The 14,314-nt window shown below is 35.7% G+C and overlaps 1 pseudogene; it reads right to left on the bottom strand.

Annotated features, from left to right (window-relative positions):
- Positions 1–4,984: 4,984 nt before the first annotated feature.
- Positions 4,985–14,314, bottom strand: part of LOC100469827 — a 12,561-nt pseudogene continuing 3,231 nt past the window's right edge.

Raw genomic sequence — 14,314 nt, 5'->3', positions numbered from 1 at the left:
CTTCTGGCTAAGAAAATGTGCTAAGCTACTGATTTTTCACATTTCAGTGTCATGTAAAAATATAAGGTCCATAAGGGCAAAGACTGTGCTTTTCTGATTGCTCTGTCTTCCATTCCCCTAATAGTAAGATTACAAATATTTATAAAAAGAGAAGATTATGCATCAGTACTTTTTAAACTGCATTCCAAGGAGATTGGGGCTCTTTAGAATGCCCCAAGCTCTGGGGATGGGGTGGTATATAAAGGAAAGACAGAGACTAAGCAATTGGGCTAAACTCTGTCCACAGTCACTTCGACTAGAGCAACTTTTATTCCCTGCGCTTTCTCATTTTATTTTGAAAAGCTTGAGTAACTAATGTGCTATTTCACAGGAACATTTCCTTAAAATATTATGTCCTAAGAGGTTTATTTTAAAGAGCGAAACATTTGAACCTTGTAATTATATAGTATAACACACATTTATAAAAGTGTTAGAAACATATGTAACTGTATTTATAACACTAAACAAACATCCACATAAACACCAACTTCAACAAGTAGAAGATGGCCAGCATCCCTGACCCCACTTAAATACTTCCTCCTTCCCCTCAAGGAAACTACTATCCTGACTTCTAACCCTCTGCTTTTGCCTGCCCCCCCCAAGTATTCTATTATGTGAATAGACCATGATTTATTTATCCATTTTTCTTCTGATTGATCATTTGATTTGTTCATAGTTTGGGCTACTATGAATAATGTTGCTGCTTTAAATATTGTTGTATCTATTTTGTTGTACATGTGTATGCATTTCTGCTAGGTTCATAATGAGGAGTGAAAGTGCTGATTATAGGATATGAGTGGATTTGAATAAACAGCTTTATTTGATACCAAACAATTTTTCAAAGTAATTATTTCAATTTACAGTCTCCCCAGCAATATACGAGTGTTTGTTTCCCATTGTTCCTTCTTCACACCAATACTGGGTATTTTCTTTCTCTTTAATTTTAGCCGTCCTATTGGATATATAGTGTAGCTCATTATGGTTTTAATTTTCATTTCCTCAAGCTACTGAAAAGTAGACCATTTGGATGTTTTCTTTTTGAAGCACCTTTCAATTTCTTGCTCATTATAATATTAGGTTGTCTGTTTGTTTTACTATTGGGATGTCTCTCTGTTGGTTTTTGTGAGTTCATTGTATATTCTGAATATAAGCCCTCTGTTTACGATATGTATTACAAATGACTGCTCCCTTCTGCAGCTTGCTTTTCATTTTCTTAGTGGTATCTTTTGATGAATAGAACTTCTTACATTTAATGTAGGCTGTTGATCAATTTTTCCCTTTATGATTTAGGTTCTTTGTTTATGTGCGTGTGTGTGTGTGTGTGTGTTTCTGTACATGTGTAAGTTCTGTTTAAATAATAGTATTTCCAGGGATGCCTTGGTGGCTCAGTCAGTTAAGCATTTAACTCTTGATTTTGGTACAAGTCATGATCTCAGGTTCGTGATATTGAGCCCCAAGTGGGGCTCTGAGCTGGGTAAGGGGTCTGCTTAAGATTCTCTCTCTCTCTCTCTCTCCCTCTGCCCCTCCCCCCTTGGGTGCACATGCTCCCTCTCTCTCAAAAATATAATAAATTAAAAAATAAATTATCTTTCAATGCTGTGGTTATATATTCTTATTATATTTAGAGCAACACCATCCATAGAACTTTCTACAGTGATGGAAATATTCTGTATCTGCACTGTCGAATACTATTTTTAAGTGCTTTTGAGCACTTGCAATGTGGCTAGTGTGACTGAGAAACTGAATTTTAAGTTTTATTTAATTTTAATTAATTTAAATACCTACTTAAGCTACTATGTCAGAGTAACTTTACAAACTTTATTGCATTGTCTTTTACATTTAAGTCTACAATCCAGCTGGGAATCATTTTGTTTAGTTGTACGGTGTGAGGTAAGGTCCAGGCTTAATATTTTTTGCCTTATCCAATTGCCTAGAACAATATATTGAAGTGATTTCTTTCTTCACTTCTCTATAGCACCACTTTTATCATAAATTATCATATTATAATTAGATATATACACACTTAGGTTTGTCTTTGAGCTCTTTATTCTTGTCTATTTGCATATTTTTGTGTTGATTCTATATGATTGTAATTATATGGATTTATTAATATTTATAATATTTATAAGTGTTTCTACTTTATTTTTAAGGGCTTTTATATTTCCATATAAAGTTTAGAATCAGCTTGTCAAGTTATACACACATGCAAAATTCTGTTGGGTTTTGATTTGGATTATATTGACTATAGGCCAATTTGGGAGAGAACTGACATCTTTACATTATTGAGTTTTCTAAGAAGTGTCAAACGCCTTACATGGTCTTTACTTTGGTCAAACATGTGGCAATTTTTCACATCTTTTATTGGATTTATTCATAGAGAGTTAATATTTTTGATACTATTATAAATGACATCTCTAAATATTTCATTTTCTGTTTGTTGTTGGTATAGAAATGCAATTGATTTTCATTATATTTACCTTGTATTTGGCAATCTTGCTAAGCTCACTTATTTATTCTAATAATTTATTTTAGATTCTCTCGTATATTCTCTAAGCAGATCATAAGCAAATAATGACTGCTTTATTTCTCCTTCTCTGAATTTCAAACCTCTTACTTCTTTTTATTGCCTATTGCACTAGCTAGAACTTCCAGTAGGAAGTTAGATAGTAAAGAGACAGTGAACCTTGTTGGATTGTTCCTGATATCAGGGAGAAAGCTTTTGGTGTTGTACCATTTTGGATATGCCATCCACTGTGATTTTTTCTCCACTAGATATCTTCTAAGAAGTTATATGTCTTGTGTGCTAGGAGTTGTATATAGAATTTTATCAAGTGCTCTTTTGCATCTATTGAGATGATCAATTATGTTTTCTCCTTTTTTTCTACTAATGTAATGATTTGATTTTTGAATATTGAGTCAACCTTGTATTTGTGGAATAACTCAATTTAGTCATGATATGTTATCCTTTTTCTGTATCAGCTAAAATTTTGTTTAGTTTTTTGCATCTATGGTTTTAAGCAAAATTGGCCTATATCAAGGTTATACTGATTTCATAGAAAGAGGGGAAACATTTCTTCTTTTTCTATTCCTTGGAAGAGTGCATAAAATAGATTTTATTTCTTTAAAATTGTTGGTAGAATTCATTAGTAAAGCTATCTGGGTCTGGAAATTTTGGGGGAGGAATAAAGAGGTTTAAAACGACAAATTAGATACACAAATTAAAGGAGGTTATTGTCAGAGCTTCTGTTCTTTTTAAAAATTTTTTATTATGTTATGTTAGTCACCATACAGTATATCATTAGCTTTTGATGTACTGTTCCATGATTCATTGTTTGCGTGTAACACCCAGTGCTCCATGTGATACGTGCCCTCCTTAATACCCATCATGGGACTAGCCCATCTCCCCACCACTTCCTCTCTGAAACCCTCAGTTTGTTTCCCAGAGTCCATAGTCTCTGTGGTTCATTCCCCCTCTGTTTAACCCCCCTTCAGAGCTTCTATTCTTGGGTCAATATCAGTAAGTTATATTTTTATTTTCTGGGAACCTGTCATTTCATCTAAATTTCTAAACTTAATGGCTTAAATGTTTATGACATTTATATTTTTTATTTTTTAAATTTTTAAAAAAGATTTTATTTATTTATTTGCTGGAGAGAGAGAAAGAGCGCACAAACATGGAGAGTAGCAGGCAGAGGTAGAAGCAGGCTCCCTGCCAAGCAAGAAACCCAATGTGGGACTCCATCCCAGGACCCCAGGATCATGACCTGAGTGGAAGGCAGACACTTAACTGACTGAGCCACCCAGGCATCTCAAGGTTGACTTTTTAAAAATAAATTTGGTAAACCTCTAAGTAGAGTTAACAAGATAAAAAGAGAGAGAACTCAAATATAAAAATATAAATGAAATAGGAGACATTACAACTGACACCACAGAAATACAGAGTATCATAAGAGACTACTCTGAACAATTATATACCAATAAATTGGACAACCTCGAAGAAATGGATAAATTCCTAGAAACATACAACCTACCAAGACTGAATCCTGAAGAAATAGAAATAGAAAATCTGAACAGGCCAATAATGGGTAAAGAGATTGAATCAGTAACTGAAAACTTTCCAACAAAGAAAAGCCCAGAACCAGATGGCTTCACAGCTGAATTTTACAAACATTTAAAGAATTAATGCTAATTTTCAAACTCTTCCAAAAATTGAAGAGGGAACACCTCCAAACTCATTTTATGAGGCCAGCAATACCCTCATACCAAGGCCAGGCAAAGACACTACAAGAAAACAAAATTTTAGGCCAATATATCCCTGTGAACATAGATGCAAAAATTCTGAACAAAATACTAGCAAACCAAATTCAACAGCATGTTAAAAAGTTCATACAGTATCATCAAGTGAAATCTATCCTTGGGTGCAAAGAAGTTCAACATACACAGATCAGTAACTATGAAATACCACATTAACAGAATAAACTATAAAAATTATATGGTCTCAATAGATGCAGAAAAAGCATTTGACAAAATTCAACATCCTTTTATGATAAAAACTTTCATAAATAAGGTATAGAAGAAACGTACCTTCACAAATAAGGCCGTATATAACAAACCCACAGCTAATACCATTCTTAATAGTGAAAAGAACTAATTTTTTATTTTATTTTATTTTTATGTTTTTTTAGTCAGGCAAAAAATTTTATTAAAAGCAAGCTACTCATTCAAAAGTGATCAAGGAACAACTCAAAATATAGATCAAGAAGGATAAACAACTTCTCATTGGCCAATAAGTTGTTTTAATTTTCTCACTATATGAAACTTAAACTTTTCATTTTTAGGAAAGGTTAAGTGTAACTTTAGTAGACAGCAATGAAGAAAGATTTTATCACATAGACTGGTTTCCTTAGTCAATTACTTCTAGCTGTCTCCATTGGGATAGATGCGTTTACAGACCTAGCTGGGCTTGAGCCTTCGTTGCAAGCAGCTTTAGATCTGCAATGCACTTGGCAGTTGTCTCCTTTTCCTGCTGTGTATAGATGCTCTGCACCACAGGCTTCTCCACCCAGTTTATCATATGCTCTTGATCCTTTTGACGCACCATGCCCTGCACGGAGACATGATAGTCCAGGCAATTCTTCACCTCCTTGTATACTCTATGTAGCTGTTCTTGGTAAGTAAACTCCAGTGTCATAGCAATGTTTTTCATCTAGACATCAAAAAGGTAATGGCACTTTGAAACAGTGCCTGCTGTGACTTCTCCATATCATTTGCATCCAATCTGTTTGATGGAAGCCTGTTTCACTTCTAGTTGGGCGACTTTTTGCTCATTGAGTTTATCAGCAAATTATCCAATAGAGGTGCTATATATATATATTTTTTTGAGGTACCGTATTTTTTAAATATATAGATTAGTAACCCTATTGTTGATAGAGCAGAGAAGGTCTCTGCAGTAATCACATATATTTCTATGGGCAGAAAATATAAGCCCAGTTCGAAGCACAGTAATGTTCTGTTATCCCAGTTTTGGGATAAAGGAACAGGAAGAATTCTTTGGGGATCAGCCACAAATGAACATTTCCTCTGTATTCAGGAAGGGGTGGTACAGGGGCAAGACTTGGCTGCCCTATGTGAAAGATCCTTGTTGCCTGCAACACCCCTGGACCAAGGAGGTCTGCGTTCTTTAGACAGGGGCGGCTGTGGTGGCTGTAGAAAGCACCACCTGGGACAGCTTGGTCAGCGAGGGTCCACGCAGTAGTCAAGAACTAATTTCTTAGTTGTGTGTCAGATATATCTGTCAATTCTACTTTTTAAAAATAACTTCACTTCATTGTTTTATTTGTATCTATCTAATTTTGAGTGCTTTATTCATTTATTCTTGCTTTTCAAGGTCAATCTTTTTAACGACATCTAAAGTAATAACCCAGAAGTTTTGGCTTATAGGGATCTGAATTTTATATTGCCCAATTAACCTCTTGCATATTTTATTTTTATTGATATTTTAATTATGTAGGGAATTTTAAATTTCTTCCTTTTTATATCTCACCTGAAATCCTGGGATGTTTACTATGGTCTCCCCATGGGTGGGCCACGAATTCCAACTTCTGTCTCTCTAGCACTGATAGACTCCTGGAGTTTTGGCTTTACAATTTGGCATCTCAGCTGGGGTTTTTTGCTTGGGATTTCAAGTCTCACTCTTCACTGGAAAGTCTTAGGAGTTGGAAATTCCTCAAGGGCAAACTGCTGCTGCATTTTGGGTTATCCTGTTGTTCCTTTCTCCTTGTTATTTTTTGTCCCCTTTGGTGTGTGACTCCCAGCCTGATGAAACTGCTGTAAGCCACAATCTACCACTTATGTTTAAAAATGATGGTCCAAATTACCAATATTCTGAGAGGAAAACTAGTCATCAAAGTGGGTTCATCTTTATCTGCCCTTCTTTTCTGTGGGGTCTTTGCCCCTCAACTCCTGATTGTCTTGGTTGTTCTCTACTGCCTTCACTGATGCTTTCGAACTTTTAAGAATGTATTTGATTCAGCTTTTATAATTGTTTTTGGCAAACAAATTGGTAATGAGAATACAAGATTTTCCCCTTAATACATTCTTTTCTTATAATGTTCAATTCCTTCTTAATTTAAAGCTTAGCTTTTATTCCAGTTTATTCTACTTTAAGCTTACTTCTTGACTTATGTTTCAAAAAGTCTGTTTTCTTTTAATTTTCTTAAAAATACAAAGTTGATAATTTCTAATAATGTCTTTGGTTTCTTATGGTAAATCATTTTATGTGCGTGCCCTGTATCCCTAAGGGACTGCCTTTCTTTATGTTATTTAATATTGCTTTACTCATTCTTGAAAGAGAAGAAATCTCCCCAGCTTCTGTGTTTGGACAAAGCAATTTAAAATTTCTCTAAGTCCCCTGTACTCTTCACTTGGGTGTGGAGTAAGTTTCTCATATATTAAACTGAAGGGGGTTGCTTTTATTAGATATCTAACTAGCCAGATTTCCAAGGTCAATGAATCATTGCTTTAGAATGGCTCTGCTAGATCGTCTGTCTTACAGCTAAATTGACTGACTCAGAGGGAGTTTATTCCTAAATCCCTAGAGAACAACCATGGTTCTTTTACCAGGGTAGTCCTTGAGATGTAACAATCCCAAATGTCCTGGTTTCCTTGCCTTTTCCTTTATTTCACCCTTCTAGAGATTTCACGTTAAAAGATGCAATGTAGCTCCACTTATGTGTCTTTATAAGTTACAACTACCTTGGATTACAGAGGGTTATAAAAAATGAGATTTTTGGAAGAAGACTGTCTTAAAAATTGTTCTTGAGTTGTAGAGGAGTGACTGCCAAGTGTGGGATAAGGGAAAGAGCAGAGCCTTTATGTCCAGCAGTGCTGGGCTTTCGTACTGGTTACCCACTCTCAAGCTACTCAGTAGTGGGAAGATCTAAACTTTTCTCAATGGTAAAATTGGTACGACAATGTACCCTCCTGAAAGGATGATTGAGGGACAAACTAACAAACATAACACAATTAGCATGCTCTTGGTGAAAAGAGAGTGCTCCAAATACTAGCTATTGTTACTAATTTTATTATTATCGTTATTTTAGTAATCATTACTAACCTCTTTTTGGATATAAGACTCTTCAAGAAATCCATATATTTTGTACATGAAGTGAGGTTTTGTAATATTTCTAATCTGGTGAGGTGGGGGACAGGGTCAAATAAAACCTAGGGTGTGGCAATGACAAAAAGCGGTCTTGCGGGAAGCTTCGTCTTAGGCCAGTCTTTGCAATATAAATGATGCAGCCAGTCATCTTGGAGGCAAGGGTTTTCACATCAGAGCCTGTGCAATGCCCTATTATACTTCTCCATGTCTCCCAAAGTTCTGTTGTCTCTGCCATGTCTGACCTCATTTCATTTTGAAGGCCTTCTCAAGCTGACTTCAATTTATCATTCCAGCCGGAACTGAAACCATTTACGCTCAGATATTCCAAGTTACAATCATATCAGGCAACTGTGATATTCTCTGGATATTTTAACTCTTTTCCTCATCCATTCAGTTTTTTGTACTATTCTCCCAGACTGACCAGGCTTAATTGCCTTTTCTCATTTGTTAATTCTTATACTTTTCTTCCTGCTTCATGAGTCAGCAAAAGTATCTTCTTCCCAAGACCTCTCCCCTTACTCCTCACTACTCTTAGGGTATTTTATTCTGCATTTGAAAACTTATATTTGCTATTCTTCACCCTCCAAGCTGTAAATCTTTTGACCTGTGTCTTATTTTTCTTTACATTTCCTGGCAATGAGGTACAATTTTTGTACCTGGTAGGCATTCAGTAAAGGCCATTTAAAACTGAACTCCAGTATCTTAATTAATGATAATGTCTTTATTTAGATGCCACTGGTAAAAGATTTTACTTATACAAACAGAAAATGCCTACTTTCAAAATCTGTTAGTTATAATCGTGTTTGCGTGTAGCCAACTGTGAGTAGATGATTATTTAAACTAATACTGCTTTCATTTCTGTGGTCCCAGCTGTAATCATTGAGTCAGAGAAGTACTCTGTTATTAATTATAAAAGACTGGGTACTTCATACTGCACAGAATATCTCTAAATTTCCTTCATAGGATCAAGTAAGACTTTTCCTAGATTTTTACGCCTTACTTGCAGAATTCTTAAATGAAGTACTCATTCTCTTACTCTCAGAACTAACACCTTTTTATTCTTGATATTGATGAATGATACCACTGAACTTTCTAAGTCAGAAACTGTAGTGTTTCATCCAGCTTTTCTTTCCTCTATTCTATTTATAAGCCCTATCTAAATCTACCAATTCATTTAAGTTTCAAAATAAAATGCAGCTCTTTTATTTTGTCATTATCTTTTCCTTCTTGCAATAAGTAGTAACAATTCCCAACTTATGTCCCTGACCTTAATCTCTTTCCACTCTAGTCTGTCTGGTTTTTTTTTTTTTTTAAGATTTTATTTATTTATTTATTTGACAGAGAGAGAGAGACAGCCAGCGAGAGGGGGAACACAAGCAAAGGGAGTGGGAGAGGAAGAAGCAGTTTCCTAGCAGAGGAGCCTGATGTGGGGCTCGATCCCAGAACGCCGGGATCACGCCCTGAGCCGAAGGCCGATGCTTAACAACTGTGCCACCCAGGTGCCCCACCACTCTAGTCTGTCTTAAAAATAGTTGAGGATTTAATCAATTCCAGTTTTCAAAATGATTATTCAGTAATACTATCTATGTGGTTTGAAAATCTATTAGATTTAAGTGGCTAAAATTACTTAATTGAAACTTCTCGGCTTTGACTTAATTGATCTTGTCAACCTCATCTGGTACTATTCCATTCTCTGTAGTTCAATTCCAGGAACACACCAGATCCTTTAAGTCTCTATTGTCCTTTGCTTATTCTCTGCCTAGAACAGCCCTTCTTTGCTGGCAAGTTCCTACTTACCCTTCAGGATCTAACAAAATATTAATTCCCAGGTAAGAAGTTGCTTTTTCCTTGGGGCTTCTTAGCCCTTTGCTAATGTACCTTCAGTAGTTACTGCAGTGGGTAGTTATTTATCTGTTATCTTTGTCCCCCTGGAGTGTAAACCCTGAGAGAGCAGGATTCCTAAATTACTTATCTTTGTAATCCCAGGGATTGCAATGTCTAATAATGGTAGGGACACATATTGCTTTTCTTAACTCTGGCTCTAAAATTTCAGCCACATGTTTAAGGTATAAAGAGGAGGACCCTAGATGCAAGTTAGGAGACCTGAGTTCTAGTCCTGGGTTGGTTATTAACAAGCTGTATAATCTTGGGTGTATCACATCATCTCTTTGTACTTTGGTTTCCTCATCTGTACAGTGAGGAGATTGGACTTGATGTTGTCTGGGGACCTTCCTGTTCTAAAGGATGACAATTCTAGGTGGGGAGGTTTATACACTGATTTGAGCAGATCTGCCAATGGTAATGTTCTAGGACACATTCTTAATTTATAACTATTCATTTCTAACCACCCACTCATTCTGATTTAATGAATTTTATTTCAGAGTGAAGCATTAAAGTTCACAGTGTTAGAGTTTAGACATGTGATCTTGGAAACACATGGGGTCCTCACTGCATATGGTGCACACAAAAAAGCTTTTAATTAAACACATGAAATGTATTAGTCACATGCTCTTGAGAAAACTATAAAAAGGTCCCATTCCAAGCCCAGATGTGCCCTTGGGAGGACTGGGCCGGCAATAGCAGAGGAGGGGTGAAAGTTTCAGCTATGATTACTCCCATCTGTTGTTCTTTGAAACAAACAAACAAAAAAAGTTCCCTAAATGAACACTAGACGTGGGAAAAATTATAAGAAGCTGATATCAGAGTTGGACTAAATATGTAAAATAGCTTCATAGTCCTAAATTTTGAGGTGAGATTTTAGATTTCAGATTTTGTTAAAGTTACAACTGCTTGTCACCTCTTTTGTTCTTTGACTTTTGCTCTTTGAATTCACTGATGCTTCTGTGATGAGTCTAGAACATACTATATATTATGGTAGATAAATCTGCCCCATGGAGCTTAGTTTGATCAGAATTTTTCCAAACATATTTTTCCAAACATGTTTTGGACACTTAATACATTGATCCAAACATGTATGGAGAACAGTGATACCAATTTTCTTAATTCATTTAAGGATCAGAGAATAATTACAAGTGGAGAGAACTCAGGTAAAGTCATATTAATCAATTTAGCTTCAGTAAGCCACCATTTAATTTAATAAAGAGAGACACACTACAACACACGGTAGATTTTAAATTATTAGCTACTCTGTTATATTTTCTGAATAGCAGCAGAGTTTTAGATAGTATGTACCCTCCATGACTGTTGGTAGTAATAAATAATTGAATGAACCAACTAAATTCTATAGATATGTTAATAAAGTATGCAGTTGATGTCTGGAGATTGTTAAAGACTGAAGTGCTGAGAATATTACACTCTGATTTAAATTTCTAATTTGTTGCTGTTTATTATAATTTAAGATCCTTCTGTGAATTTATGTAAGTCCAAAGAAGATAGATAGTTTGTCTGTGCTTAACCTTTCTAATGTATTTAAATGTATTTAATGTAATGTGTTTAAAATGTTTTAATGTATTTGTTCTACATAGTTGAAAAATATCATGAAGCTTACAAGTAAATAATAATTCCTCTGAGATACTTTGCACTCTGATTAAATGTGGAATCTTTGAATAGTTTTTTAAATGTGTAATTTTTAGGGATGTCAATATTTTAAGAATAGCAACTAAATATTGTATTTTCTTCCTGCAATCAGATTAAAAACAACACCTAAGTACAATAAGTTTCCTTTACTAGTTCTACCTAGTAGTCAGATTTAGAGGCTTCATTCACTACAGCTGTAGAGAATCACTCTAAAGAGAAAAGCTGTTGCATCAAGTTATGGGACATGGGAACAACTTCAAATACATCAGGGTACTCTTTCCAAAGCCAGTTTATAGGAAGAATAAGGATCATAATTTAACTACTGAAGTAATTTTGCCCTTGTTTTTTCTTCCTATTGTAAATCTGAAGGAAATGTGATACAATTTGTTTTTACCATGCTCACATGTGTTCCTATGGGATCTCTTAAATCAAGAGAAAAATCTTGGTATTTCCGGGGACAAAAAATATGAACACATCTGGCATTTACAAAATGTGCTGAGTGAGTGGATCAATAAATGACCAATGACTTCAGTATTTTCTACTCTGCTGGACCACATTTCTGAATGCCATCTTAGAGATGTCTTCTATGCTGAAGCTGGTAAGGAAAGTGCCTCTCTTAGCACTCAACTATAGAGTATTTGGGAAAATTTGAAGGAAAGCAAGAATTCTTTTTTCTCTCTCAAATTAATTTACAAAGTTAATGCAATCTCACAATTCTGGCAGGATTTTTCATGTAATGAGACAGATTCGAAAATTCAGATGGAAGAACAGTGGTCAACTCCAAGGGATACTGTTTATATTTTGTTTTATGGAAAAGTCATCTATTTTAGCAGTACAAAGGCCAAAGGTAATCAAGAATTTTGAACAAAGACATAATGAGTATATCTGTTCTGCTGGATATACCATGACCCATTTTAGAACCATGGTGTAGAATTGGTGCAGGAATGCACAATGGAGAAGACAGAGCTGAGAGAAGACCCATGCATATACAAACCCTTGTAGTAGAGGTGGCATTCAGATCATTGGGGAAATCATTACTGAGTAGATGGGTATGCCAACTGGCTCTCTATATGGAATAATTTAAAAATAGATCTCTATCTCATATTGCATATCAGAATGTAAAAAAAGAAACTGAAACATTCAGAAGTAAACATAAAGAATATCTTTGTGAACTTGGGGTAAAAAATAATTTCTTAAAGGAGCGATAAAATCCAAAAGTTATGAAATGAAAGACAAATTTGTCTAAAATAAAACAAAACCCTTTCAACAAAACAAAACACAAACAAATTTAAAAGTCAAGTGATAGATGAGAAGAAGAGATTTGCAACACGAAGATTAGGATCCAGAATGATGGATAATGAATAAAAAAAGTACATATGGGGGTGCCTGGGTGGCACAGCGGTTAAGCGTCTGCCTTCGGCTCAGGGCATGATCCCGGCGTTGTGGGATCGAGCCCCACATCAGGCTCCTCCGCTATGAGCCTGCTTCTTCCTCTCCCACTCCCCCTGCTTGTGTTCCCTCTCTCGCTGGCTGTCTCTATCTCTGTCGAATAAATAAATAAAATCTTTAAAAAAAAAAGTACATATGAAATCTAAGGCAATGTTTATTTCTTGAAAACGGCTACTCAGAAAACAGAGCTTATCTGCAATGTATGGGCAGCCTAAAACCACCCAGTCAGTGATATTTTTGCATGTCTGTAGAAGACTCAGTTTGGAGTTGGTTAAAACAACAAAATAAACAAATAAAATGATATAAAGTTTAACATAGATTATGTATTCCTGGGAAATGACCTGAAATTGCAAGGGTTGGGTGTGATAGAATACAAGCCTTTTTTTTTTTTTAGGGGAATCATGCAAAATATTTATTTTTTTAATACATGGGCTTTTTAAAAAATATTTTTTATTATATTATGTTAGTCACCATACAGTACATCCCTGGTTTTTGATGTAAAGTTCGATGATTCATTAGTTGTGTATAACACCCAGTGCACCATGCAATTCGTGCCCTCCTTACTACCTATCACTAGTCTATCCCATTCCCCCATTCCCCTCCCCTCTGAAGCCCACAGTTTGTTTCTCAGAGTCCATAGTCTCTCATGCTTCATTCCCCCTTCTGATTACCCCCCCTTATCCCTTTCTTCTCCTACCGATCTTCCTAGTTCTTATGTTCCATAGATGAGAGAAACCATATGATAATTGTCTTTCTCTGCTTGACTTGTTTCACTTAGCATTATCTCCTCCAGTGCTGTCCATGTTGCAGCAAATGTTGAGAAATCATTCTTTTTGATAGCTGAGTAATATTCCATTATATATATGGACAACAACTTCTTAATCCAGTCATCTGTTGAAGGGCATCTCGGCTCCTTCCATGATTTAGCTATTGTGGACAGAGCTGCTATGAACATTGGGGGTGCATATGGCCCTTCTCTTCACTAAGTCTGTATCTTTGGGGTCAATACCCAGTAGCGCAATGGCTGGATCATAGGGTAGCTCAATTTTTAACATTTTAAGGGACCTCCACACTGTTTTCCAGAGTGGCTGTACCAACTTGCATTCCCACCAACAATGTAGGAGGGATCCCCTTTCTCCACATCCTCTCCAGCAATTTTTGTTTCCTGCCTTGTCAATTTTTGCCATTCTAACTGGCGTAAGGTGGTATCTTAGTGTGGTTTTGATTTGAATTTCCCTGATGGCTAATGATTTTGAACATTTTTTCATGTGTCTGTTAGCCATTTGTATGTCATCATTGGAAAAGTGCCTGTTCGTATCTTCTGCCCATTTTATGATTTGTTTATTTGTTTCTCGTGTATTGAGTTTGAGAAGTTCTTTGTAGATCTTGGATACCAGTCTTTTATCTGTAGTATCATTTGCAAATATATTCTCCCATTCCACGGGCTGCCTCTTAGTTTTTTTTTTACTGTTTCTTTGGCTGTGCAGAAGCTTTTTATCTTGATGAAGTCCCACAAGTTCATTTTATCTTTTGTTTCTCTTGCCTTTGGAGATGTGTCATGAAAAAGTTTGCTGTGGCTGATGTCATAGAGGTTGTTGCCTGTGCTCTCCTCTAGGATTTTGATGGATT

The sequence above is a fragment of the Ailuropoda melanoleuca genome, chromosome 1, assembly GCF_002007445.2.
Source record: "Ailuropoda melanoleuca isolate Jingjing chromosome 1, ASM200744v2, whole genome shotgun sequence".
NCBI lineage: Eukaryota > Metazoa > Chordata > Mammalia > Carnivora > Ursidae > Ailuropoda > Ailuropoda melanoleuca.
The sequence above is the reverse complement of the archived record's forward strand: the minus strand, read 5'-3'. Positions and strand labels throughout refer to the sequence as shown.